Source organism: Peromyscus leucopus, chromosome 8a, assembly GCF_004664715.2.
Source record: "Peromyscus leucopus breed LL Stock chromosome 8a, UCI_PerLeu_2.1, whole genome shotgun sequence".
In the NCBI taxonomy this organism is placed as follows: domain Eukaryota; kingdom Metazoa; phylum Chordata; class Mammalia; order Rodentia; family Cricetidae; genus Peromyscus; species Peromyscus leucopus.
In genome coordinates this window covers 55,176,126-55,204,023 of record NC_051085.1, presented here as the reverse complement: position 1 = coordinate 55,204,023, position 27,898 = coordinate 55,176,126, and positions in this window count along the sequence as shown.

Genomic DNA, 27,898 nt, shown 5'->3' with positions numbered 1-27,898 from the left:
AGAAATGTATTTCTACTTAGAATCAAGATGCAATTTTGTATATGCATATATGCTTTATTAACTGGAGATTTATAAATTGTTTTGTGGAACTGTTTATGTAAAAATGGAATTACTTATGGAACTGGTTTTGTGTTACAAATGGAACTGTTTAAACAGAAAAGTTTGGGTTTTCTAACTAGGCTTGAGAGTTTGCTTAAAAAATTATAAAGAAAAGGAGGAGCTATGAGATTGAATTATGTTCACAGAAACCTATTGATATTAATGCACCCTGGCTTTGTGGAATTGAGGAAATGTTTAAGTTTGTGAATACATCGAAGTTTTTCCTATGTTCTGTTAACAAGAAAATTCAAATGACTGAGTTCAAGTTGTAAGACGGAGAAAATTGTTAACTATATATAGCACCATATATGCTAATTCTAATGGTTCTGTTAAGAGTTTGTTTTGAGTTGTAAGATTGAGAGAATTGTGACTATGTATAGCAATATTTATGTTAACCTGTTAATGGTAATGATGAAGCTAAGGGATTCTTTAAGTTTGTAGTCGCCTTAAGAGTTTTTGGTTTAGAAAGGGCTTGAGGCAGCTAAGACAGCTGTGGTCACCCTGGACCTAATTCAAAAGAGAAATGCCATTTATATCATCCTCTACTCCCATACTGGGAGGTGTAACAGCTATGGAGATTGCTGTAAGCCATTAATAGTTATTTTTTTATATATTAAGAAGGGGGGACCTGTGGGAGCCCATTCTGGGGTTCCTCGTGGCTCTACCCAGCAGGTCCGAATAGAGGATGATCAGGACCACGGGCCTGAGTGCAGGTGTCTGAGATGGCCTGCACTTGGCTGTGCTGGGGGAGGAGGTCTTTTGCTCCACCCCCTTGGTGTCTCTATAAAAACCCTGGACCAGAGACAGTCCGGGCCCGTTGGAATAGGTTCCAGGCCCTCTCGAGGCTATCCTTTATTTTCTATCTGTTTATCTCCACAAGATTCTCCGCTATGAATCCTTCTATCTAATATTTCCTGCTGCTCGCACTCAAGAAAACTCTGGGAAGCTGTGGGGGTGGTGGGTAAACGCCCCACAGGGTGTAAGAATGCAATATTGGAGTCCAGTCCCTGCTCAGGTCAAAATACCTGCAGCCACCCTTCCACCCAAACAGACACCTGTAGACACCCTATTGATAACACAATTCCAGGTGTCATGTCAGGGTTCTCACCTGGGGAAGTGAGTTTACATCAGAGTGGGCATTGGTGACCAGACATTCTGCTCCCTACCCTCTCCCCTTCCTCCTCCTTGAGAACCAGAGACCCTAGCTGTGGGTCTGTGCCGAGAAACCACCCCAATCTTCAGAGAGGTCTGAGAGACCTCCATTCCTGCCACGTGGGCCTTGGCTTTTTCCTCTTCTCAGAGCCCTCGCCAAGCTGTCTGTCTCTGATCCTGGGACCCGCACTCTCCTCAGAAACCCCCGCCATGCTGTTGCCTCTCTGTTGTCTGGTGATGATATTAATAATTCTAATAAACTCCTTAACCCCAACAATCCACCTCAGGGTCCCTCTTTAATCCATATCTGAGACCTTCCCCTGGGTCCACAGTGACGTGTCCCGTCATTCACTCGCCGCTCAGTGGACCTTGCTGCTAGCCACGCCCCACTTCAACCACTGCCCACGTGATCCAGACCATCCCTCTTTGATGCCGTCCCTTCACCCCGCCCTGCCTGGACCCCGCCAGACGCCCTCTGGAGGTCCACTTCTGCTGCAAGCCACACGCCCACACAGGCATTCTCCTTGCTCTGTCTGCTCTCCCCACTTGCTCCTGCACCAGCATTAGCCTGTCCCGTTGTGAAGGCCCCACGATTCTACCTGTTCGAATCCCCTACAGATTTCAGAAATTCCGTAATATGCGTATCAGTTTGAGAAACAGGTGACAAGCATTCAGTGTAACATTAAGAATTAATACCGAACTGTGGAGTCTTTGCTGCGGTCCTGCTCCGCCCACTGAAGCCCTCCTGTGCTTCTGTGGATAGGGAGGGGGAGGAGAGAGAACCATGCCTGTGGTGTCTAGGAAGGGACAGCATGTCTCACAGGGCAGACTAAGACTCCATGCAGACATTTTAATGCCAATTTGCCAGTGTGGCCCGGCTTGAGGAAATTAAGCTTAATCTTCTTGGAGAGAAAATGGTGTTATCGTGTTGGTATTTTCCATGCTGCCTATAATTAAAGCTGTTAAAGGCCACGGCAATAATACTCCCAGCTCCAAGAAAGCCGTGCTCACAGGGCTTAGCCACTTAGAAACAAACTGACAGTCGGCTGACCATCTGAGCACACCTAACAAAGGACTCCTTCCCCAAGGAATAAAAGCAAGAGACACTGTCCTGAGGGTCAGCCTCTTCCCAGGCTGCAGGGCAGGACCACAGATGGGAAGGCTGCCCTGCTCTGGCCAAATGTTTTCAAGAGAGAGGAAAACTAACTGGCCACCGCTGGGCTGTCAGCTCCTCAGTGTGCTGAAGGACCCGATGACTTTTAACACTGACAGGCATGCGGGGCAGATCCATGCCACTGTTAAAGTGACGTGTCCTCAGTCCTCGGGATTACATCATCTCTCAGAGTAAAGCTCTGTCAGAGCTGGCCTTAGGCCGAATGATTTGTGGACATTATGGCGATCACGCATCTCATCGTAATGAAGCCCTGCTGTTTTGGGTGCAGTTTTTAACTATAACAAGCTATAGTGTGCATTGTTTGACACCTCAAGTGATGACATCCTCTCTTCCAGGTTCCCTTCCAAGGGTAGCCTGCCACCTCCGTGTTCAGACTTCTCATGACACCTTAGGTGAGACAGGCTGGCATTCTTGATCCCTGGATAGGAACAGTCTGGGTCCAAGTTCAACATGGAAGAACAAGAAACAGAAAACAGACCTTCCGCCTTCAGCAAACGGAACTCAGGGAGCAAAGTCACCGAGGGGGAATTAATGTGAGATAGAAAGGCAGGGTAAACTGAGGGAGCATGAGAAAGAAAAGGAGCCTCTCACCTGGAAATCCCAGCACTCAGAGGGCTGCTGATAAAAACACGCTTTACTGTTCATCTCTGAGAGTTTCTTAATGTCGCCCTCTTTTTTAAAGAGGGGTGTGTGTGTGTGTCTGTGTGAGTCTGTGTGTCGTGTGTGTGTGTGTGTGTGTGTGTGTGTGTGTCTGTGTGTGTGTGTCTGTGTGTGTGTCTGTGTGTGTGTATGTGTGTGTCTGTGTGTGTACACTCATGTTCCTGTACATGGAGGTCAGGGTCACCCTCAGAACTGGTCCTCGCCTTTTCCAGTGAGGCAAGGTCTCCTATGGACACTGCACACCAGACCGCCTGTCCCACTAGTTTCCAGGACTCTCCTCTCCACCTCACATACCCCTCCCAGGGATGCTGAGCTTATGGATTGTGCTGCTGCACCCAGCTTTGATGTGAGTTCCAGGGGTTCAAACTCCAGTCCGCACACTCGGGAGGCAAGTGCTTCACGTATTCTAGGAGCCCTGTCACAGGTTTTTGATGGGAAACAAGAGGCCTTCTGGGGAAATGTGAGAAGAGTGTCTTCCCTGCTGGGTCAGTTTAGGGACAGAGCTTTGTCTGAAATGTTAAGCTGTGGCATCATCTTGGACCCATCAGTCAGAATTCAAAGAAAAGATGCCGTGGTGAGTGCAGACATGACTTTGATTTTGGTCTTCAGTTTTTTGCTTGGGGGGCGGCGGTTTGTATTTGGATGACTAGGTTTTTGTATTTTTTTGAAGTGTGAGGTTTATATTTGCATGCTTTGTCCTATACTAATTGTTTTCCTCTCATTGGTTTATTCCACATGACTTTTTCAATCAGCATCCACTCACAGTATTGCCCAGCTATGGTTTGATTTTCATCATCTGCATCATCTGGGTGTGGTCTTTGTTTTTTGGTTTTCAGTTGGTTATCTGGTTGGGTTTAGGTTTTGATTTTTGATTTGAGCTCTTTTCTCACATTTTTCAACATTAAAATTTTTTTTTTCTAGATTTTACCTTTTTTTCATCCTCCTTTTCTTCTCTATTTTTAGGTATCACTTGTAGTGATTTTAGCTACAATGCCTTCCCCTAGTGAAGAGGAGTCATCAGAGCCACATTCTTTCAGAAGCTACTGCCTCTTCTTCCCCTGAAGTTGCCTCCACCCAAGAGCCCACCTGAAGTGCTCAGCTTTTGACCATACTTGGGCATAAACCCAGCTTGTGGTAGACACGTCATCACTCCTCTACTACAACCTATAAAATCTCCCTGCTTTAGTTCAGGGGCATGGCTTCTCCGGCCTCCATCTCTAGGACTAGAGAACTCACAAGGGAGTTGCTTTGTTCAAATATACCCGTTGTTTACTTCTTCAGTTCAGCTTGATCTGGATTACTATACTGGTGGAGAAACCTATTATGGGGGAGGAGGCAGAAAACCTATTAGCCAGTATCCAAAACAACGAGACGGAGGAGGAGGAGGAGGAGGAGGAGGAGGAGGAGGAGGAGGAGGAGGAGGAGGAGGAGGAGAAAAGGGGAAAGTTACTCCCCAAAGGCAACAGAACCAACAGAACTCCTGGCAAATTTGTAGTGACTTTCCTAGGATGTGGAAGTCCTGGAAAGAAAAAGTACCTTATCTCATTAAAGGGTTAATTATTCCCCCTACCTCTTTAGCTTGGCTTAAAGTGGACCTGCCTTCCTGAGGGATATTCCCTTGGCCAGGTCATTGACCTGCCCAACTGGACTGACTCTTGAGAAGACAGCCATATGTCTCTTCCCAGAGGTAGACTACACTTTTTGGGTAGGCGACTGTTATGAATTATTACACGGGGACCCAGAGGGTATCTCATGCGAGTGTGCAGGGAAACATGCTGGCATGCTGGGCAGATGCAGCAGCGGGCTGCTGGGTGACCCACTCTGGCGGTGGCGGGAAGGGGCGGGGGAGCAGGTGGACAACCCAGATGCTACATCCATGTGGAAATGGTTTATTATAATAGACAAAAAGAAGATAGGAAAGAAGAGAGAAAGAGAGGGGGGTTGAGGGGATGCACACCTTGTAGGAACGGAGAGAGAAAGGAAGGGGTAGAGTTTTCTCTTCAAAAGAGACTTTCATGTCAGGACACAGGGCGGTGCCAAGGGACCGGTCAGAATATTAACAGCAGCAACAATCCTTTCTTCATGAGCCTCCAAGGTCACAGTGACAAGGTGAGAAGACCCAGAGCATCAGAGAAAGTACATCCTTTGGGCAGGATCTGAAAGCAATGGATAGAAAGAAGGGAAAGGCATAAAGGAGCAGGCAGGCTGGCAACTCAGTACCCTCTGCAAGCTTCTGCAAAAGAGGAGGGGCTCCTGGGAAGGAAAGCACAGTATCTCATGAAGAGGACAATTATTCCTCCCACTTTCCATTAGTAGCTTGGAATGTCAGGTCTGCACCTGGGCTAGGTGTTGAGCTCAGATTCTGTTTTTTATTGTTCTGTTTTATCGGGGAATAATAAGCTTTTCCTTAATGGACCTCAACAAAGCCCTGAAGCTTCTACCTTTCCAAATGGTAATTTAAATTCTAAAGAGCCACTTTCTCCCCTTTCCAGAGAAAGGAGAAGTGGGGTCCAAAGTTCATGAGGGAGTGGTGAGTGCATCAGCAGACACTCCAGCCAGGCAGCTTGGAGGATTCCATCTGAGGACGAAGTTGTGGGCAGCTGCCTGGGCTTCTCTCAGCCTGCAGACGAGCTGCTTCTCCGTGTGTCCCTTCAAACCTCCCTTTCTCTGTTTCCATTTTTTGGGGGGAGGAGTTTTTCAAGACAGGGTTCCTCTGTGTAACAGTCCTGGCTGTCCTGGATCTCACTCTGTAGACCAGGTTGGCCTCAAACTCACTGAGATCCTCCTGCCTCTGCCTCCCGAGTGAGTGCTGGGATTAAAGGTGTGTGCCACCACCGCCTGGGAACCTTCCCTTCTCTGTGTCTGTGTCCACATGTTCCTTTGTATAGGATGCCCATAGTTCTGCACAGAGATCACCCTGAGGACCTCATTGTGACCTCATTTCCTGTGAAGCCCTGACCTTCCAATTGCAGTTCAACAGGGTTAGGGTCAATAAATGCCTTTTGTTTCACAATAGTCTGCTCGACTCACCTCAAGGTTTACAGACCAGTGAAGCAGGACTGGGCTTACTTACACACACACACACACACACACACACACACACACACACACACACACACACACACATTATTCTCTGCCTCAGTTTACCCCTGTAAGGTGGGAATGGCATCCTTTTCCAGCCACCATCACGGAAGCAATGCCTTGCACTGCCTTTGAGGTCTCACCGCGGCTCCCATCTCTGCCATGCTTGCTCAAGCATCTCAAGTGGGAGCTTTGGAGCATAACATGTCTTCCATTTGAACACGATACTGGGATCCCAGCCTGTGTAGAGAGCCATGTGGCTCCAGGAGAGAAGGAGGGGGAGTGTAAAATTCACTGTCAAGGCAAGTCACAAACAAAATGAGTGGTTGGGTAATAATTTAGCATTATTGAAAAGTGCTACAAGACGGCAGGACAGACCCAGGCAGGACAGAAAGGTGGCCAGATCTCAGCTGGCAGACATTCTTGAACTTTCACATGTCTGGTGGGTCTGCCCCATGACCAGGAAAACACACATCTGCAGCAGGTCACTTATTTTACACCTGTAATGCTGAGGAAAGTGAGCTCACTGATCAAGAGATAGATGGAAATTTCCAGTGTCCTACAGACCTGTATTTCTCAGGCTACACTGTGTTCTCTGTACATGGTGCATGCAGGAACTGCGCCTCTCACACCAGTCACTCACAGACTCCAGGACTTGCCCTTGAACATCAAGGTCTATCTTTCCACCTACTGAAGGTGTGGGGAGGTAAAAGGGGACATCATAGTGAATGACACTGGTGGAGGTCCCCTCTTTGTGAGATGTGTACCTGCTGCATGTGACCTGTTGGTCCTCTGAGTATGGGGATGCACTGAGGGAGGCAGGGGTGAAACATGGGTGTCTGGACCTGCCGGGTCACTGGGCTCTGCAGAGAAGGGTCTGGGGCTGTTTTCCCAGTAGCCATTCCTTGCTGGGATTGGAGTCAGTTATCTAACCCTTCCCTGCACAGGACTGGAACTGCCTCCTCACAATGGGGTCTCCAGGTCCCCTTGAGCACCAGCTGGAAGGGGAGGAAGGTCGGGTTGTGAGTCGTGATAATGAAGGGAGGGATTTGAACAATGTGGTCTTCCCCCTCGCTGCCCACTTTCAAAGGAGACAGGTTCCAGAGAGATACAGCCACAGCTGACTGATGACAGGTGGGAGACCTCAAGGCCTACCTCTTCTGCGATGCTCTGTGGGTGTCGCTGCCCCTACTGAGGTTTGAGGACAGAGAAAGAGCGTATGAGCCGTATGACACCGCTGTCACGTAGCATCACTGAGCTGAACCCGCATCTCTTGTCTCCTCTTACCTAAGACTCTCCCACTGCGCACATCGCTTCTTTTCAGAAGCCTCTGCAGCACTTCTGGAGCCTTCCAAAGACTAAGAAACCTAAAAGGAGTCAGTTTCCCAAGCAAGAAGAACCCTGAGAGTGACGGTAGTGAAGCATTCCCTTCCAAACATGGCGTTGTGGCAGAGGTATGTGCTCCCCACCCAGGGCGGAGTGGTGATTACAATGAAGTCAGCTTTTGGGCTGAATGTTGTCAAGGCCAGCCCTTCTCCAGGGTGATCAGGAGGCATTTAAATCCTCTTATGTTAGAGATAAAACATCCCTAAAAAATGCAAGTGAAATCATGACACACTGGCATCTGGTGGTGGCTGACAGAAGATAAACTATTTCCAACAGTGTTTCAGGGCCCACAGAGACCCCAGGTCAGAGCCCTGTTTCCCAGCCACCTCTGGAGCAAGCCTTGTGGAGCAGACAGCCTTACAGGAAGTCTGAGGGTGAGAGAGGGGGGCATGTGGCGTGTGGGGAGTCAAGGGTTCCCAGGCTGGCCCACTAGGTCTTTCCAACACAGAAGATCACTTGAAGAGAGGGACAGAGATTGAGTCCAGATCTTCAGAGGGAGGGCAGAAATCAGTGAACTCTCCTTCAGTATGAAAAATGAAGCCACACCTAAACCCTCTTGGTAGCCACCTACTGAAAATACTCCAGTGCCACCTCACTTAACAGAACTCCCCCTTCTGGCTGGGGGGTATCCTTGGGGGGCATGTCATTTTCCTCCTTCCCCCTAGTGTCTCTGGTATGTCATTTTGACTCTGGGGATATGGGCACACTGGAAGACCCGGTTGCTCCCTGGGGCCCTGTCACAGCTTTGGTAAAAGAAAACAGGGATGGGGGAATTGAGAGTTCATGTTTGTTCAGCTGGGAAGGGCAGGGGCCCCCGTGTGGACATGCCAGCTTCCGCAGTGGGTGGGAAGTCCATCCAGACACCGCTCTACCGTCATCCTGGGAAAAGTAGGGTGAAAAGGAAAGAACATACACGGTTCTGTCCACTCGCCACTCCAGCTCTGAGGATGTCTGGACCTGCAGGTGCCAGCATGCTGGATGGGTGACACCATCCAAGGACCCTGAGGGAAGCTGAGCAGCACTTCCAGGGAGCTGCCACTCCGTCACAGAGGCGGGCATGGCTGGCCAGCGTGCTCGGTGGCCCTCTTCCTGTGCAGGATAATTGAATTTCAGGGGCCTCAACAACTGTTTCACAACCCACTTTCTTTTTGGAAATTATATTTCTCTTCAAAGAAAGCAAAGGGAGACACTATGAAGAAGGAAAGTCTACCTTCCTGTTGGGTATTAGCCAAGAAGAGTGACCGTGGGGCTGGGGAGAAGATGGCTCAGAGGTTAAGAGCACTGGCTGCTCTTCCAGAGGTCATGAGTTCAATTCCCAGCAACCACATGGTGGCTCACAACCATCTATAATGAGATATGGTGCCCTCTTCTGGCATGTAGGCATATGTGCAGGCAGAATATTGTATACATGATAAATAAATACATCTTTAAAAAAAAGAAGAAGAGTGATGTGACCTGACCCCAGCGAATTCACCCTTGGAGACCGAGAGGCAACCTCAGCTGTGGGAACTCTTCATGGGGGAAAGTGGCATTGGGGTCCTCTGGGTCCTCTGCTCATTTGAAAGACCTTCCACAGGCAGCAAAGCAACAGTGTAGCTGCTGGTGCCTCTCGTGGGCTGTTCAGTGTTTTTAGCTTAGTGTAAGCGAAGGCAGTTGTGTTCGTACAATGCATGCTGGAATTATCTGCTGGGAGGGTCTCGTATGGGTGAGGCTGGGCAGCAGCTACTGACCCAACGCGGGTGGAAATGAAGACAAGAATGTGTCACCATGACGAGCGTGGGAAGGGTGGGAAATGAACAGAGAGGCTGGGTGTGGGCTCCAGGACTCCAGGGAAGCATCTTCCTTGCCTGGAGTCTGCACTGGGGTTGGGGTATTAGAGCCCCTGTTCCTGCACTAAGAACAAAACGCAGAGCCCCAAAGGGGACCCCAAAGCTGAGTGATGGTCTTAGTGACCACACTTGTCTTCAGGGCTAGAAAAGGAAGCTATGGTAAGGGCCAGATCAATCCAGTCCTGATTCCCCAGGACTGTGAAGAAGTGTAGGATTCCACAGGGTTGAACGATTCCGGGGAAGACACAGGAGAGCACGCACTGGTCTGTGGGAGAGAGAGAGAGAGAGAATGCTTACCGTGAAGTCTGCCTACCCTTCCACAAAGGTCCCCACTTACACCCCCAGTGCCCAGCGGTACAAACTAGTGGGCACTCTGCCGTCCAATCCACCCTCAGCTCCAATTACTGTACACAAAGGTCCTTTAAATTCTTGTAAAATATAAAAATTACTCTAATATCAGTATCCTCACCATTGTAGTTCTGGCAAATTATCAATAACTAAAGAAGTTCATGGCCAACAGAAAACCCTGCTTTTGGAATTCCATTCCTGGACAGAAATGCCTGGCTAACGAAGCATGCTTCTGTTTTGCATGAGGTGTGTGAACTTTCTTCCCTAATCATCCTAGAAGCCTAGGGCTGAAGAGAGGCATGGGACCTGGGACAGGAAAGGACAGTGAGCCTGGCCTGTCAGAGTGAACTCTTGTTGGAATCCTTCCACAGCCCTGTGTCGTGGTAGACGGCCCACACTGCAGAAGTCAGGTGGGAGCAGAAGCCTGGATCAGCTAGCCGCTGTGGGAACTTTTCCTTTGTAGTGGCTGCGTTTATAAAGTGGCCTGATCAAGAGTCTTCAGAGACTTCAGTCTGTCCTCAAGTGACGTATAGAACTAGACTCTCCTGTACCTCTGTCCATAAAATGCCCCTCAAACGATCAGGACAAACCGTATCATGTTGGCATTTCTCTTTAAAGCCTTGTTAGTGAGCAGAGCCGACAGGATACTAAACTTACAGCCGAGAGCAGCGAACTCAGGCCTGGCTGAGACCTTCCCCAATGAGTGCTTGCTCCATGGCACTTCAGTGGGCACTGCGTAACATGGGACCAGGTTCCAGCACTGAGCCTGGGCCCACTCCAAACAGCACCGGCAAGAAAAACAACGGCTGCAAGCATTCGAGAACGCAGCACTAAACAGAACCGGCCCTCTTCCTCTTGGGCCCAGGGGCTTTTTGGAAAGGACACCCATCAGTGCTCTGCACACGTGTGTCTACCCTGGCCAGGAAGCTCAGTGATTGCCAGCTCAGACACATCATAGCAAGTAATGAATTGCAAGATATGAAACCCTTGGCGTTAAACATGCCTTTAATCCCAGGACTGTAAGCAGAGGCAGGGGGATCTCTATGAGTCCAAAGCCAGCCTGATCTGTATTGGGAGTTACACACAGGCCAGCCTGGGATACATAGGGAGATCCTGTCTCAGAAATTAAATTAATTAAAAAGTTTTTTAAAGTTATGGAACCCACAAACATGTTGAGAGCAGAGAGACACAGCTCTGTCCTGAGCTGCCCTACTACGTGTGTGCTCCCAGTGTGCTGCTGCTACTTCTGGAGCTGCTGGTGTGTGTGTGTGTGTGTGTGTGTGTGTGTGTGTGTGTGTGTGTGTGTGTATCAGAGTGTCTGCATGGGCATGTGTCTGTGTGTGTGTGTGTGTCTATGTGTGTCTATGTGTGTATCAGAGTGTCTGCATGGGCATGTGTCTGTGTCTGTGTGTGTGTGTGTGTGTGTGTGTGTGTGTATCAGAGTGTTTGCATGGGCATGTGTCTGTGTGTGTGTATCAGAGTGTCTGCATGGGCATGTGTCTGTGTGTGTGTGTGTGTGTCTGTGTGTCTATGTGTGTATCAGAGTGTCTGCATGTGTGTGTGTGTGTGTGTGGTGTGTGTGTGTGTGTGTGTGTGTGTGTGTGTGTGTGTGTGTGTGTTGCATGGGCATGTGTGTCTGGGGGAGCATAAACAGAAAGGCAGCCCATGAGGCAGCTGTGGAGATATGAGACCCCTACTCCCAGAAACACGATAGAAATCTTCACCTTGACTCTGTCTCGGGGAATGATCTGCGCTGCTGCTGTCACTCTCCGATCTGAGGTCACAGAGTCCCAGGACAGAGGCCAGTGCTCTGACCTCCGGCCATACGGAGTGTAGGCAAGTCCATAAAGAAAGCAGGCTTCTCCGCCGCCCCCCCCCTCAGTCTCTAGGGCTGCACCATGTTTATCAAGTATGGCTCCAGGTCAGGGATGCGGCCCCACTGCTCTTAGAGTCCAGGTCTTTCCTCGCCTTTTAAACCAATGCTGTAGGACCGTCTCTGTGCCAAGGGTGCAGCTGCCAGGCCAAAGGGCAATGCAGCACAATTTTAGCAGAGAATGCCAAGTGGGTGAGCCAGAGTTCTGTCACTGTGACAGAAAGCCAACAGGAACACCTCCAGGAATGAAGGTTATCTTGGCTTGTGGTCTCAGTGCCAGGTTAGTCTGAGTCCATGCTGTGTGCCTGAGGCAAGGTGGGGTGTTAAGCCAGTGGGAATGCATGGCTCATGCCAGGGTGGCCAGGAAATGGTGTGAGGCCAGGCCAGAGAGGTACTTCAAGGTTCAGCTTCCAGCCCCCCACGTCCTCCACCGGACACCCCTCCCAAGAGTCCATTCAAAATTTGAATCCACCAATGGATCCAAGCACATTCAACCTTTTGACACTCTGAGATGACATCATCATCTACAAACTTCACACTCAAGACAGAACTGGGCAATCAGGTTATGGAAAAAAATCAAAATATTCTCATTTCATTTTCGGGAACTTTTTTATTTTCTGGATCCCGTTCACAGCTATCCTCAGCCCCAGGTAGCCTGTGCGCTATGAGGTAGAGAGGCCCAGAATAACTGATAGGCTCATCACCCTCGTGATCTAGTCTCTGGAAATGCCCTCACATACAGGCCCAGAGGTGGACTTCACTGGTCTCCTACACTGCTCTTCATCCATCCATGTTGACAATCAACATTAGCCATTTGATTGACTGGTCTTCAAAAACAGGCAACTCCTTCTCCCCAGAGGGTATAGGCACACCATCTATACCCATCTTTGTGATACAGGGCAGATTTCAAATTATTGTGGATTGCTGGATGAGCATGGACAGCACACCATTGTAATAGAGCTTCTAAGGTGGTGTGGCCAAGCACATTCCCACATCCAGTGGCCACTGGCTGACCTCATCCCACATCCAGTGGCCACTGGCTGACCACGTCTTGGCGTCCAGGGACCACTGCTGTTTTTCTTTATGGAAACATCTCTCTGCATTCCTCCCATTTTAGCCTGTCTCCTGGGCTGACAGCTATTCTGGTGCTGTAGACGTTATTTGTGTTCTAAATTCTTGCTAGTCTGATGTTTGGGTTTGACTTTCTCCTCGCCCAGAACACTCTACTTGTGTAATAAATGTTGAAACACCCCTCCCTTTATTTGTTTTGGGATTTTGTCTGTGTCTCCTTTATTCAAAATCATTGTTTTCCAGTATTTCACGGTTTTACTGTTCGAAGTTCACCTGCTGTCATGCTGGTTTTAGTGCAAGGAATGAAGAGTGCTGGGATTAAATTCAAATCCATGTCGTGTACTCCCCACATTTTAAGGGCCCTGGACTTCTGAAGAAGGAAGAACAGGGGTGAAGGAAGGGAAGGAGGATCGAGGAGGAAGAGAGAGAGGAGCTTGAGGAGGAGACGGAGGAGACGGGGACGGGAGAAGATGCCAGTTTGCTGCTGTGGGGGATTTTTCCTATAACTCAGAAACCCTGTGAGCATGTCCCCCTGCTGAGGACACCCGCCTGGGCTGTGTCCTGGATGCCACCACACTCGGCCCGGATCCCCTATGGCAGGATACAGACCCACTGGCCATATACGTAGGCCTGGAGCGCCCTCTGCTGGACCCTGACAGAAGGACAGCCGAACGATCATCTGTTTCTGGGTCAGAATCTTCATTCAGAGAAAGTGTCGCTGCCTTCCGGGCCTTTGCTTGCGTTGCAGGAACACAGAGTGATGCCCCTGCCACAGTGTCATGTAATAAAGTAGTACTCCTTCCAAGGACAGAAACTTCTCCTGTGAACGGCTGCTCCTGACACTGTGCCAGCTCCATCCTTCCACTTCCCTCTAGTATTTCACGGTGTTAGTTAAAAATTAACCTGGTCTTAGTGCAAGGAATGAAGTGTGCCATGCACTCCCTGTACCTCAGGAGACATCTGAAGGAGGGGCTGGAGGAGGATGGGGAGGACTCCCAGCCCTGCAGGGCCTCTGTGACCACTCACATTGTGAGGTCCCGGGTTCTGTGCTGCAGCCCATAAGACATGTGTGCCTTTTCAGAGCTTAATGCTTCTCTCTTCTATGTGTCCACACTGTCTTTCGTCATCTGTCCACACACAGCTAGGCTGACTCCATGTTTTACTGTTGGGATAGTGCTCTAGTGGAGTGTAAATATCTTTCTAATTTCAATGATGTTGGACATCTGGAACTCACGTGCCCTGCTGGTGAACATGTAGAAGAGGGCAGTTGCCCTCGGGGCAATATGGAGGTTGCTGGAACTCTCAAAACAGAGCCTGACCCAGCAAGCTCGCCATTGACTTTTGAGGCCCCCCAGTGGGGTGAGCACAATGAGAAAGGCACACAGTAACCTCAAATTAAGCCAGCCAGGCCCAGAGGGCTCTCCGGTCTCTCAGGATCCCAGAGCCCACCTGAGTTTGAACCCTCTACACTACATCAGAGGCTCAGCAGCTTCCCTCAAAATGCAAGCGCTGATGCGGCTGTGTCAGAGAAAAGTGAATCACAGTGGGAAGTGTCAGGTCCGTCGCGTCATGAGCCACCCACAGACTCTAAGTCCAGCTTCACAGACAGTCACTCTGTCCACAGCTCCCCTACACCCAGGCACTGTCTGACCTGCAATCCAGACACGCTATTCCAAATTCCTCAGGGACAGGCTCACGTTCCACAGGTGACGGACTTCCCAGGCAGGCCTCTCCTGCGTGACACTGAGACGAGGTCTGTGGAGCAGCCGGTGTTGATGGAGACGGCCCATGACTGTAATCATCCCACCTGCTGCAAACCTCACTGTCACCACCAGGGGGTGCTGCTGGGACTCTCGTCTTACAGATGAAAGCTGACTTCCCTCATGGGGGCGGAAGGTGGGGGGAATGGAGTAGTTACCTGACCTTCTTGGAGTGACCAGGCAGGCATGAGAAGAGAAGCGCCTGTTTTCATCTCTGCAAAGAAGTGACCTGATGTAATAATCAGTTTCCTGCTGTCCTATTCTGTCCCTTCAAAGCCCCTCTGAAGCGGCCGCCCCACCTGCTGGTTCTTCATTTCGGCCTTCTTCGGCTGCTCCTTCAAGCCAGCCCTCGTGGGCTCTGCTCATCTCAACATAGGCCCAACTGTGGACAACATAGCTTCTCAGTCGGGAGCTGCAGAGCTCTCTCCAGGAACTCGGCCCATCCCCTTTGCGGCAGTGGCCCTGCTTCTCTGCTCCTGATAGCAGCTGCATGAAGCAGACACACATCGGTCCCAGTGCACAGGTCTTGTTTACCTGTGCCAGCATTCCAGCTTGGGTACCTGCCCCAGGGCTCCTACCCCATTGCACCTGCCCCAGGACTCCTGCCCCAGGGCTCCTACCCCATTGCACCTGCCCCAGGACTCCTGCCCCAGGGCTCCTGCCCCATTGCACCTGCCCCAGGGCTCCTGCCCCATTGCACCTGCCCCAGGGCTCCTGCCCCATTGCACCTGCCCCAGGACTCCTGCCCCATTGTACCTGCCCCAGGGTTCCTACCCCATTGCACCTGCCCCAGGGCTCCTACCCCATTGCACCTGCCCCAGGGTTCCTACCCCATTGCACCTGCCCCAGGACTCCTACCCCATTGCACCTGCCCCAGGGTTCCTGCCCCATTGCACTTGCCCCAGGGCTCCTGTCCCTTTGCACCTGCCCCAGGACTCCTGCCCCAGGGTTCCTACCCCATTGCACCTGCCCCAGGGCTCCTACCCCATTGCACTTGCCCCAGGGCTCCTGTCCCTTTGCACCTGCCCCAGGGCTCCTGCCCCAGGGCTCCTGCCCCATTGCACTTGCCCCAGGACTCCTGCCCCATTGTACCTGCCCCAGGACTCCTGCCCCATTGCACCTGCCCCAGGGCTCCTGCCCCAGGATTCCTGCCCCATTGCACCTGCCCCAGAGCTCCTACCCCTTTGCACCTGCCCCAGGGTTCCTACCCCATTGCACCTGCCCCAGGACTCCTACCCCATTGCACCTGCCCCAGGGTTCCTGCCCCATTGCACTTGCCCCAGGGCTCCTGTCCTTTTGCACCTGCCCCAGGACTCCTGCCCCAGGGTTCCTACCCCATTGCACCTGCCCCAGGGCTCCTACCCCATTGCACTTGCCCCAGGGCTCCTGTCCCTTTGCACCTGCCCCAGGGCTCCTGCCCCAGGGTTCCTACCCCATTGCACCTGCCCCAGGGCTCCTACCCCATTGCACTTGCCCCAGGGCTCCTGTCCCTTTGCACCTGCCCAGGGCTCCTGCCCAGGCTCCTGCCCATTGCACTTGCCCAGGACTCCTGCCCCATTGTACCTGCCCCAGGACTCCTGCCCCATTGCACCTGCCCCAGGGCTCCTGCCCCAGGATTCCTGCCCCATTGCACCTGCCCCAGAGCTCCTACCCCTTTGCACCTGCCCCAGGGTTCCTGCCCCATTGCACTTGCCCCAGGGCTCCTGTCCCTTTGCACCTGCCCCAGGACTCCTGCCCCAGGGTTCCTACCCCATTGCACCTGCCCCAGGGCTCCTACCCCATTGCACTTGCCCCAGGGCTCCTGTCCCTTTGCACCTGCCCCAGGGCTCCTGCCCCAGGGCTCCTGCTCCATTGCACCTGCCCCAGGACTCCTGCCCCATTGTACCTGCCCCAGGGCTCCTGCCCCAGGATTCCTGCCCCATTGCACCTGCCCCAGAGCTCCTACCCCTTTGCACCTGCCCCAGGACTCCTACCCCAGGGCTCCTACCCTATTGTACCTGCCCCAGGGCTCCTCCTTCACTGCATCTGCCCAGGGACTCCTGCCCAATTGTACCTGCCCCATTGTACCCAGCCTGCCGCACATTCCCCCAGAGGACCTACTCACTGTGCTAAGTGACTTCTTGTTTTCAGTCCTACTCATGCATCGGGTCAGTCAGAATCCGTGGTCCTTGGTGGCACCAAGTAGCTATTTTCAGGGCTTCCTCCTCTTGCCGCTCTCAATCCCTTCTCCCAGCTGTCCACGTGGAAGCAAAGGACATTGACATGGCAGCAGAAAATGGACTGTCCACCCAAGCTCCCCGGACCCCTGGAGTCTTGATGCGATGGGCCGCTCTGACCCAGATATGTGACATAGAGGTGGCGGGTAGGCCTTGGCTTTGAACTAGCTTAGGGTGGTTCTCTGCTCACATGTGTCCCAGCATCTTAGCCTCACTCCAGAGTCCTACACACTGAGAAATGGAATGTGATCTTGTGGCTCTGGGTATTTCCATACATTGAGGCTGCTCTCTGCTGTGCTAGCCAAGGTCCAGCCAAGGTGTTTGGACATGCCAGTTCCACCCACTGAGGGGTCTCTGCCTGCCTGGTCCTTTGCTGTACTCTGCCTGGTGAAATGAAGGTGGGGGTGCTGGGTCCACACGAAGCAGATCTTTGAAGACAACTAACTGTCCTGGGTCCCCACGCTACAACTCAGGCCAGGACTGACCTGGGCCTAAACACCAGCTTGGCAGTGGCAGGTCTGTGAATTTAAAAACCTCTGCCCCACAGGACGCTGCTGCCCTCCTGTGCTGATACACTGGGAATCAGCGCATATAATTCTCCTGTGCATCCAGTGCCTCCTGGGAAAATTCTGTAGGGGCAGGGGAGGCCTCAGGAGAGTGAACTGCCGAACTAGGATGGGACACTCAGACCCACTGCACTGAACTCACAGCTCTGCCGTGGGTGGGCTTTGGAGGGTTCTCAGAACTCAGAATGGGGTAGCTACCGTATGCAAGTGCAGGTAATCCTTGGGAAACAGCCAGTTTCAGGGGAGATAATGAACCAACCCTTGGAGAAGAAAGTGTTATGTTCCTGGGGTAACACAGCAGGAACCTGTGGGTAAGGGTGTGACGCTATTCACAGCCTCATCGGCAGAGAGGCAACAGGCCCCTCAGTAGCATGACGTCACACCACTCTGTAAATAGCATCTGTCAGATCAAGCAGACAGTCTAGAGGCTCCTGGCCCCATATTCTCAAGAGCATGAAACTCATGTGTGATGCTTGAAAAGCCAGGAAGCTGGTGAGGGAACATTAGGCATGCTTCCAGGAAGGGTGCCAAGGTCCTAGGAGAGAAGCCATGGTTCCCATTAATGTGTGAGGTCAGAAGCGCAGAGCCTTCCACGCACCCTAGAGCTCAGGGAGGCAGCCTGTGAGAGAGCCTTCCCTGGAAGCACACACAGCTGCCAGCCCTCTCATCAAGCCAGGGGAGTCTCCAGGGCTGAGCTGTCTCTCCCCTTAAAGAAATGAAGTAAAACTTCCACTTCTCAGCACAGTGAATAGCAAAAGTTGTGAAGTATGTAAATATAATGATTAAATCTGAGCACGATGATTGATTTCATATTAAGTGTAAATGCCACAAATTCGAATGCAATAGCATCCTCTTTAATGTTAGTGAATGTTAGTGGTTGACTGGCATTTTTATTTACTAACATACAAATAAAATCACATTTCAGTACAAATAAAATATCACCATATTTCCCCTTTTCTATTTTAATAAAAAGAAAAAAGGAAAAAGGTTATAACTAACATAAGAAAAACTATATACAAAAGTACAATAACTATATACAATATATACAAGTAATAAATACCTAAACGATGTCTAGTCCATTTGTATTTGACAAATTCAGAGAAAATAATTCCATTATCTATCCTATATTGGTAAGTCCAAAATGTACCTAATTCACTTTCTAGCCAACTAGTCTTCAACTATAACTAACTAATCTTCAACTATAACTATCTAATCTTCAAATCCCTCAGAGACCCAAGAAGGAAATAATATTACCTAACAAAATTAAAAATCAAATGTTCGACAAACGCCATGTACTGTGGATACTTTACAGAACAGTCTAGAATTCTCTCACAGAGGGACACATGCTCAGGACAAGCAGCTGCAGCCAGGATTTCTACGCACAGGACCCTGAGCCAATGAGATGACAGGATTAAATGGAGAGAAACGACCAAAATGTCCCTGCCCTCGCCCCCAAACCCCCAGCAGGATGAGAATGGAGCAGGAGCGGTTTCCCAGCCGGCCTCTGTACCTATCCATAGATAGACTTCTTCCAGGCCTTCCTTTCTTTCCAAGGTAAAGAGAAGCTCACAAAGCAGAAGCAGGGAAGGACAACCTGCTGCCCCATGGGCCTAGGACAAGCCCCTCCCACCTTCCCATGTCAGCTGATAACAAGCCCCTCCCACCTTCCCACATCAGCTGATAACAAGCCCCTCCCACCTTCCCATATCAGCTGATAACAAGCCCCTCCCACCTTCCCATATCAGCTGATAACAAGCCCCTCCCACCTTCCCATATCAGCTGATAACAAGCCCCTCCCACCTGCCCATATCAGCTGATAACAAGCCCCTCCCACCTGCCCATATCAGCTGATAACAAGCCCCTCCCACCTGCCCATATCAGCTGATAACAAGCCCCTCCCACCTGCCCATATCAGCTGATAACAAGCCCCTCCCACCTTCCCATATCAGCTGATAACAGGCCCCTCCCACCTTCCCATATCAGCTGATAACAAGCCTCTCCCACCTTCCCATATCAGCTGATAAGCAGCCACAAACCAACACAGGGCTTATGTCTTGATGCACATGGACCCCGGCAGATGAGCCCTCCTCTGGCCGTGTTCAGCCAGCTCAGCCACCCTCTATGATGCAAGTGCCTCCTGTACCCCATCAATGGGTGTCAGTCCTTTGATTTCCTCAGCCAGGGATACTCTGGACCGCTGTTTGGAGAAGTGTTCTCTCCATACCTGGACAAAGGCTTCTGTGATGGGCGCTAGGCAAGCATCCTGGCGTGGGCCCTGGGACTGTGACCCTCTGAGCTGTCAACCATGTTCCTTTCTCCACAGAGCCCCCAATCACCCTGCTTCTTCCAGCCCACGTCCTTATGCAGCTCCTGGTTGACCTGCTTTTGTAGGGAGACATATAGAGTCACTCCCAGGTTCTCTACACTGAAGTGTGATCCTAATTAGTCTTATCAATTAAAACCAGGAGTCAGATATGGGGGTAATAACCTGAGAGAGCAGAGAAGCAGAGCAGCAGCCACTAGAGACGTCTTACCTCTATGAATCCTCAGACCAAATGGGGGCCCGAGAGCCTGTCTCCACCTCCCAATTGTGCTGGTATCAAAGGTGTGAGCCTCCCAGGTGCTGGTATCAAAGGTGTGAGCCTCCCAGGTGCTGGTATCAAAGGTGTGAGCCTCCCAGGTGCTGGTATCAAAGGTGTGAGCCTCCCAGGTGCTGGTATCAAAGGTGTGAGTCTCCCAAGTGCTGGTATCAAAGGTGTGAGCCTCCCAGGTGCTGGTATCAAAGGTGTGAGCCTCCCAGGTGCTGGTATCAAAGGTGTGAGTCTCCCAAGTGCTGGTATCAAAGGTGTAAGTCTCCCAAGTGCTGGGATTAAAGGCATGCACCTCCCAAGTGCTGCGATTAAAGGTGTGTGCCACCACCCCCTGGCCTCTATGGTTAACCAGTAGCTAGTTCCACCCTTTGATCTCCAGGCAAGCTTTATTTGTCAGAAACACAAACAAAATATCACACAACACTAGACACAGTTGGGATGGGAAATGGCACACAGCTGAGGGTGGCAGACAAAGCTGTGGACACACCGGACAAAGGGCTTATGTGAGGCCCTCTACGTCATCCCTGGGCAGGTCTACACTAGGGCTCCAGTGGGACCCTCTGTTTCTGTCACCTACACACAACAAGCATCAAATCCCAGGCCTGCTCCCTGCTCAGGACAGGTTCCTCCATGCCACCAGCAGCACAATGGGGTCCTGGGGTGGTTCTCATCCTCCAGGCCTCTCCAGTGCTTAGGAGAGTCGTTTCCTTCATGAATGAGAACTGAGTTGTGTGGGATCCCCTAAAGAGAGCCTTCCTGAGAAGTAAAGTGCTGGGAGAGAGCTAGTGCACTGGAGAGCCTGGAGAGCTGGAGGAACAGAGAGTCTGGAGTCAGCTAAGGATTAACATCCCTTGGACTGAGGGGCGGTGACTTAGGACTCAGCCCACTGCTTGTCACTACTGTCCATGACCTTGCAGCCCTTGCTTTCTCTGAGGCTCAACTGTCCTCTTCAAATGCTGACACCAAGACCTAGATGGTGTCCACAGCTCCCCTGGCCTGAAACTGTCCTGTGATGGATGCTACAAACCAGGAAGCAGGGCCTTGAACTTGAGATCACCAACTCAGGCTGGTGTGGACTCCGGGGCACTTGGAGCTCAGCTGCAAAGTCAGAGGCTGAACCGCAATGGCCAGGGCTGGCAGGCTTTTGTTTCTTTGCTTTTCTGCTCTCAGACCTGGCAACGAACCCCAAGGATGAAGCTCTTTCCTCCCAGGTTTAGTGTCTGCAGACAGGTAGCTCCTCTACAGAGTGACTCAAACCCCCAGAAGAGAGTCCTCAGCAGGAGAGCAGTAGACACAGCACTGTGTACAGCACTTCTGAAAAGCAGAGGCTCTTCCAGGGCTTGATCCTGTCAGTACTTAATAGATAGCGTCCGGCTGCACTGGGTGTTCAGGAAGGACACAGCACCCTGGGTCCTGTGACCTGACTGTGGCTCACAGTCTATTTCATCTGTGTCAGCACAGCTGTCCTGTTCCTCCTGGTCACAGTGTGCACAGAGCACCTGGTCCTCACACATGTCTGTTCCACCTTTGGACCTTTGCTCACCAAAGTGAGCCTTGCACACAACATGGACTGAGGTCATGTTTTCTATACATCCTGCCAACCACTGTGAAGTATGTGTGAGAGAGGGTGTGTATGTGTTTGCATGTGCGTACATACCCACTTAAGTGCCTGAGTGTGCACACATACCCCTATGGACATGTGCTGTCATGGGTCACCCTCAGAACTGGTCCTCGTTTTTCCCAGTGAGGCAAGATCTCCTATGGACACTGCACACCAGACCACCTGTCCCACAGGTTTCCAGGACTCTCCTCTCCACCCCTCATCCCCACCCCAGGGATGCCAAGCTTATGGATTTGTGCTGCTGCACCCAGCTTTGATGTGGGTTCTGGGGGGTCAAACTCCAGTCCGCACACTCGGGAGGCAAGTGCTTCACGTGTTCTAGGAGCCCTGTCACAGGTTTTTGATGGGAACCTAGAGGTCTTCTGGGGAATTGTGAGAACAGTGTCCTTCCCTGCTGGGTCAGTTTAGGGACAGAGCTTTGTCTGAAATGTTAAGGGGTGGCATCATCTTGGACCCATCAGTCAGAAGTCAAAAAGGTGCCAGGGTGAGTGCAGACGTGAGGACGGTAGAGCGGGAGGCACAGCAGACGTTCAAACCAGAAACCCAAGGACATCACAGCTTCCTACAGGCTCTGATTTCTAAAAGCCTAATGCCGGTCTCCATGGCCCACCTGAGCCAGAGCCTCTGCGTCCTGCCCAGCCACGCCAGGGCAGGTCCTGCTATGACCTCACGAGGAGTGTTTGTGACAGGTCCAGCCAGCAGATGTCACGCTGTGGCCCGGCCTGGATTTCCTTGGGTGACTTGAGAGGAGCTGTGCCCTGTGCGACTTGATTGTATCTAGTGAGGCTGTGACTTTTTTGTTTGCTTATATGTGTGCTATATATGTGTGCATGTGTCAGTGTGTGTAGGAGGGTATGTATTTACAGGTTTGCTCATATGTGTGTGCCTCTCTCTCTCTCTCTCTCTCTCTCTCTCTCTCTCTCTCTCTCTCTCTCTGTGTGTGTGTGTGTGTGTGAGTGTGTGTGTGTGTGTGTGTGTGTGTGTAGATTCACTTTTGTGTGTGAATGTGTGTGTGTGTGTGTGTGTGTGTGTGTTAGGTGTACCTCTGTGCAGAAGAGTGTGGAGACCAGAAGTCAGCCCAGCTGTTGTTTTTAAGGCCATCCACCTTATCTCTTTTGAGGTAGGATTTCTCACTGGCCTGGAGCTGGTCAAGTGTCTAGACTGGCCAGTGACTGCCAGGGATCTTCTGTGCCAATTCCACAATCTCAGAGTAAGAGCCTGTGTGGCTGATCTGGCTTTTTAAAATGTGAGTTCAAGAGACTGAATTCAGTCCTATTCTTGCATGGTCACCTTTTTCCTTCTGAACTATCTCCCCCAAGCCACTGTTGCATGGTTTTTGGTTGGTTGGTTGTTTTTTGTTTGTTTGTTTTTTGATGTGAATGAATGTTTTGTCTGTATATCTATGCACCACATGTGTGCCTAGTACCCTAGGAGGGCATGGGGCCCTTTGGGACTGAAGTTACAGATGACTGTAAGCTGGCCTGTGGGTGCTGGGCATCGAATATGGGTCCTTAGGAAGAGCAGCCAGTGCTCTTATAACCTTAACCTTATAACCAATCTCTCCAGTTCTGGCATGCGGATTTTTATGTTTGGCTTTTTTATTTTTGTTTCTAGTTTGTTTGGCTGGTTTGGGGTTTCAGGGTTTCTTTGGGGTTTTGTTTAGAATTTTCTTTGGGGTTCTTATTGTTTTTGATGAATTATTTTTGCATTTAAAATTTTCATTCTAACTCTTCTTTGCTATTTTGCTGTCCCATTTTTATTTATTATTAATTATTATTTTGATTGTATAATTTATACATATTTGGATTTGTACCACTTTTGGTTTCATGGTTTTACTTTTTGTTTTGCTTTAGTTTGGGGGTTTGCTTATCTGTGGGGTTCTTATTGTCTTACTGTTTATTACTGCTTGTACTTGTTTTTGAGACTGTTGGCTTTCTGGGGTGGATTGTGATGTCTAGTTGTTTATTAAACTCAGTTATAGTTTGGAGTTTGAGGGTTTCATTTGTTTGCTTTGTGTTGCTTGGGTTACACTAATTCTTTTCTCTTTTGCTCTAATTGTTATTTATAAGTGACTTTCTTTTCTCAGTTAGCTTTCACTCATAATACTGCCTTATGAGACATATTTTGGGTTGAATTTTCTGAATCTCATGTGTGTAGTTTTGGTTTTCTGGATTTGGGTTAGTTGTTTGGTTGGGATTTAGTTTCATTTTTTATTAAAAATTTATACAATATATTATCACCATGGTTTCTGCTCCCTCATCTCTTCCCAGGTACTGCCCACCTCCCCACCCCCCCACCCCCCCACCTCCCCACCTCCCCACCCATCCAACTTCATGCCTTCTCTTTCTTTAGAAAACAAACAGGCAAAAAAAAGCATTAAAAACACAAGAAAGAGACTCAACACACACACACACACACAAAATTGGAAACCATAATATACAAGCAAAAGACCAATAAGATTTATAAAAAACAAAAACAACCAGCCATGAGACAGAAAATCTACACCACCACCATGGAGTTTGTTTGTGTTACCCATCTATTATTGGTTACTGCGCTTAAGTGTGGTTTCTATACTCAGTGAGACGCCATTGTAGAAACTAACTTTTCCTTTGTAAGCAGTGGTCAGTTGGAGACAGCTTCTGGGTTAGGGATGGGAGCTCGTGTCCACTCCCCCTCTCAGCACTGGGACCACATCTGGCTTGAGCCTGTGCAAGCCCTGTGCATGCTGCCACAGTCTCTGAGTGTCTGATGTGTCGGTCCTGCTGTGTGTGGAAGGCACTGTTTCCTTGGTATCCTCTATTTTCTATGGGTCTAACAATCTAACACTCTCCACACATTGTCTGATTGTAGGTCTCTGTATTAGTTCTCATCTACTGCAAGAAGTTTCTTCGATGATGGCTGAGCGAGACACTGATAGATCGGAATGTTGTTAGGAGTCATTTTATTGTTATGTTCTTTTAGCAAAACAACAGCATTTGGTTTTCCCCTAAGTCCATATATCCAGTCTCAGATTCTTGACTGCCCACGCAGTGTCAGGCATGGGTTTCATCCTGTGGAGCCGGCCTTACACCCAGCCAGACAGCGATTGGTTGCTCCCATGATGTTTGTGCCGCTATCACACCAGCAAGTAGGACGCCATTATAGATTGTAGAGTTTGTAGGTGGATTGGCAGTTGTCTTTCTCCCCTGAGAGCATGCAGAGAACCTTCCAGTACCATGAACACCAGTCAGCAGTGGGTGAAGGCTCTAGTCAGGCACCAGCTCGACTTTTCCATGTTCAATGAGATATCTAAGTGCTGTCTTCAGCAATGGGGCCTCAGCCTCAGTTTGTGGAGGACAACCAAAGGCCTTTGGCAATAGCTTTAGCTGTTTGGGGGTTTCTATGGAGCCCGTTTGGCCAACAACTCAGTTGGATGTAACCCATTCCTGGCACTGGGAGTTTCACTCGGTGGCACAAGATGTCTAGTTGAGATATTGGCTCCTCCATTGTTTGGTGACTCCATTTAGATTTCTTTCATATATGTTATATTTTAAGAAGCCTCTACAGCAGTAGGTTTCCATATAATCCTTGAATGGCCCTTAGTGTTAGCTGTCCCATCTCCAAATTTCCTCCCTTGCCCACCTCTCCCCTCCTCCCATCCCATTGAATCTTTTTGTTCCAGTCTTTCCCCTGTCTCTCCCGTAACTATATATTCTATTTCCCCTTCCTTGGAAGATCATCCCTTCCCTCCTAGTCCCTTGCTCTAGACCTAACCTCTGTGGTTATATGGATTGTAGGATGCCTGCCAAAGGCTTAACAGCAGTTAAGCATCCGCAAATACTATATTTGTCTTTTGGGGTCTGGGTTACCTCACTCAGGATTATTTTTTTTCTAGTTCTATCCATTTACCTGAAATTTTCATAATTTTGTCTTTTTAACAGCTGAATAACATTTCATTGTGTAAATGTACCACATTTTCATTTTCTATTCATCTGATAGACATCCAGGATATTTATAATTTCTGACTTATGAGTAGAACACCAACGAACATGTTTGAGCAGGCTTCTCTGTAGTAGGACGTAGAGTGGCGTAACTGGGTCTTGAGGTATATCTGTTTTCAGCTTCCCAAGGAATCAACTAATGTCCATAGTGGCTGTACAAGTTTGCACTCCCACCAGCAATGGTTAAGTGTCCCTGTTCCCCACATCCTCATCAGCATAAGCTGTCATTTGTCTCATTGATCTTGGGCCATTCTGATGGGTTGAAGATGAAATCACAAAGTAGTTTTGGTTTTCATTTCCCTGATGACATTTCTCTAAGTGTTTCTCAGCCATTTGTGTTTGGTCTTTTGAGAACTCTGTTTAATTCCATAACCCATCTTTAATTATTTGCTTTCTTAATGTCCAGTTATTTATACATTTTAGATATTGACTTTCTATTGGACGTGTAAAGGTCTTTTCCCGTTCTGTAGCCTGCTACATATGTCCTAATTCTATCCTTTGCAATGCAGAAGCTTTTCAGTTACACGAGGGCCCAAGTATTAATTGTTGGTCCTAGTGCCTGTGCTATCAGTGTTCTGTTCAGAAGTCTTTTCCTGGGCCAATGAGTTCAAGACTATTCCCTGCTTTCTCTTCTATTAGATTCGGGGTATTTGGCCTTGTGTTGAAGTCTATTGATCATTTGGAGTTGTTTTGTGAAGGGTGATAAATACAAATCTATTTGCATTCTTCTACATGCAGCCCATCCAGTTTGATCAGCACCATTTCTTGAAGATGCTGTCTTTTTGCCAGTATGTAATTCTAGCTTCTTTGTCAAAAATCATGTGTCTATAGGTATGTGGACTGATGTCTGGGTCTTCGATTTTATTCTATTGATCAATGTGCCTGTTTTTTATGCCAATACCATGCTATTATAACTCTGTAATACAACTTGAAATCAAGGATTGTAATACCTCCAGAAATTCTTTAGTTAATCAGAATTTTTAGTGATCCTAGTTTTTTTGTGTGTTTCCAGATGAAGCTGAAAATTATCCTTTCCATTTCTGTGAAGAATTGTGTTGTAATTTTGATGGGGAATGTGTTGAATCTGTAGAATCCTTTTGGTAGGCTGGCCATTTTCACTATATTAATCCTACTGATCCATGAGCATGGGAGATCTTTCCATCTTCTGATATCTTTTTCAATTTCTTTACTATCTTAAAGGTTTTTTTATTATACAAGTCTTTCCTTGCTTGGTTAGTTATCCCAATAATATTTTTGAGGCTATTGTGAAAGGTAGTGTTTTCCTGATTTCTTTCTCAGTTTGTTATTTGTATATAGAAAGGCTAACTGATTTTTGTGCGATAATTTTGTATCCTGATACTTTGCTGAAAGCATTTTATGAGCTGTAGGAATTTCCTGGTGGAATTTTTAGGGTCTTTCATGTATAAAATCATATTATCTGCAGATAAGACACTTTGACGCCTTCTCTTCCTCTTTGTATCCCCTTGATCTCCTTCATTTGTCTTATTGCTCTAGCTAAGTGTCCTAGTAATATGCTGAGTAGGTATAGAAATAGCGGACATCTTGTTTTGTTCCTGGTTTTAGTGAGAATGCTTTGCTTTTTCTCTCCATTTAGCTTGCTGTAAACTGCCTTTATAGTGTTGAGGTATGTCCCTTGTATCCCTAGTCTCTCCAGGACTTTTATCATGAAGGGGTATTAGATTTTGTCAAAAGCCTTTTCTACATTTATTGAAATGATCATGTGATTTTTGTCTTTCAATCTGTTTGTGTGGTAGATTACTTTTATCAATTTATGTGTGATGAACCATCCCTGCATCTCTGGGATGAAGTCTACTTGATCATGGTGGATAATCTTTTTGATGTATTCTTGGATTTGGTTTGTAAATATTTTATTGAGTTTTTGCATATATTCATAAGGGAAATTGGTCTGTAATTTTCTTTTTATGTTGAGTCTTTGTGTGGTTTAGGTATCAGAGTTATTGTGGCCTTGTAAAAAGAATTAGGCAATGTTCCTTCTGTTTCTATTTTGTGGGATAAGTTGAGGAGTGTTGGCATTAATTCTTCTTTGAAAGTCTGATAGAATTCTGTACTGAATTTATCTGATCCTAGTCTGTTTTTGTTTGGGAGACTCTTAATTCCTGCTTCTATTTCACTAGGGGTTATTAGGTCCATTTAAATTGCTCATCTGATCTTGCTTTAATGTTGTTAGGCTATATGTGTTAAGAAATGTACCCATTTCTTTTAGTTTTTTCCAGTTTGGAACACAGATTTTTAAAAGTATGTCCTAATTCTCTGAACATCCCTGGTATCTGGAGCAATTCCCACCCCTCTTCATCTCTAATTTTACTCATTTGAACCTTCTCTCTCCACCTTTAATTGACTTGGCTAAGAGTTTATCAATATTATTGATGATCTCAAAGAGCCAACTCTTCATTTCATTGGTTCTTTATGTTGTTTTGTTTCTATTTTTACTGATTTCAGCACTGCGTTT